Below are 1,240 nucleotides of genomic sequence, written 5' to 3'. Positions count from 1 at the left end.
AAAACGCGATTTTGGAGCGTTAAAATGGATTTTAAAGAGAAACTAGAAAGGTCAGTGAAGAGAGAGCACCGGAGTTGAGCCTTTTGTCGTCCAGTGTCTTCAGTAGAAAGAGAGACGCGAAGAAACGATAAAGCCAATAAATGAAAACGAGGTCAATAATTTTAATTTATCGTGCGATTAATTGATTTATTGTTTATTGTGACAGGCCTAAGTGACATAAATGGTGATCTAAAGGTGTATAAAGGGTGCTAGAATATTATAGATTTAAATTTTTTATAAAATATTTTAAAGTCAGCTGTAATCTACTTTGGGCTTAATCCTGCTAATGTTAGCTGTTGGTTCATAAATCCAGTCAAATCCACTCTAGTCTTGATTTCATTTAAACTAGCTGTTAGTTTTTTGATTTGGTCATAATTAGATGCTACTCATCCAAACTGGGGTTATTCAAAGAGCTATCTACAACAGGTAAGACATGTTTGCTTCACAAACTTTCCACAGAACCCTAGTTCTAAAATCTGAATTATCACTTTAATAAAGTTGGACTGAATTTGAAACCCATCAGTTTGTTTGAAACAGTTTTAATGAAGGGTAAAAAGCTCGACGTGTTTCATTCCTCCTCTGAAAGTGTTTTTTGTAATAGCCAGAAATATGGTCTAAAGGCCAAACAGCACATGGGGGATGAAAAAGTGAAAACACTTTCCATAAAATGGGTTCAGCTGACAGCAAGATGATTAATTACTTTTCTAATTACTGAATCCTTTTATTTTAATGTTGGCTGTCTGCAGAACATGCCAAATGTCAGGGACCATGATGCGTCGGTGTACCTGCGCCTACAAGGAGACGCGCTGTCAGTGGGCGGCTATGAAAGAAATCCCATTTTCTGGGATGAGGTAAGACTGAGTATTATCAGGTGATCTTGATCTCTGTCTGCAGCTCCGACTCTGATGCTTCATGCCTCGACTGTCTGAGAGCTGCAGGACAAAATGTCTGTCTGGACAAAAAATGTCAAACGAGTCACTTTGAAAGCTTAAGACATTTTTATATCTTTAATCTGCGTCATATTGATCTACATTATACTCAGATCTTTGTCTTTATCTTTTTTCTGGCCACCTCGGTGAAGCTTTGGAATTAGAGATCTTCATTATGATCTAGGGATGCACGATATTATCGGCATGATATCGTATCGGCCGATATTAGCGATAAAGTTAAATATCGGACATCGGCCATTCCATCAAAATAA

At 37.3% G+C, this 1,240-nt stretch overlaps 1 protein-coding gene across 1 annotated transcript in view; it reads right to left on the bottom strand.

Annotated features, from left to right (window-relative positions):
* sardh (sarcosine dehydrogenase) overlaps window positions 1-1,240 on the bottom strand; it is a 35,708-nt gene that overhangs the window by 18,095 nt on the left and 16,373 nt on the right. The window lies entirely within an intron of this gene.

This window comes from Nematolebias whitei, chromosome 18 (assembly GCF_014905685.2).
Source record: "Nematolebias whitei isolate Nwh7 chromosome 18, NemWhi1, whole genome shotgun sequence".
In the NCBI taxonomy this organism is placed as follows: domain Eukaryota; kingdom Metazoa; phylum Chordata; class Actinopteri; order Cyprinodontiformes; family Rivulidae; genus Nematolebias; species Nematolebias whitei.
Note: the sequence above shows the minus strand (reverse complement) of the source record. Positions and strands in the feature narration are given on the sequence as shown.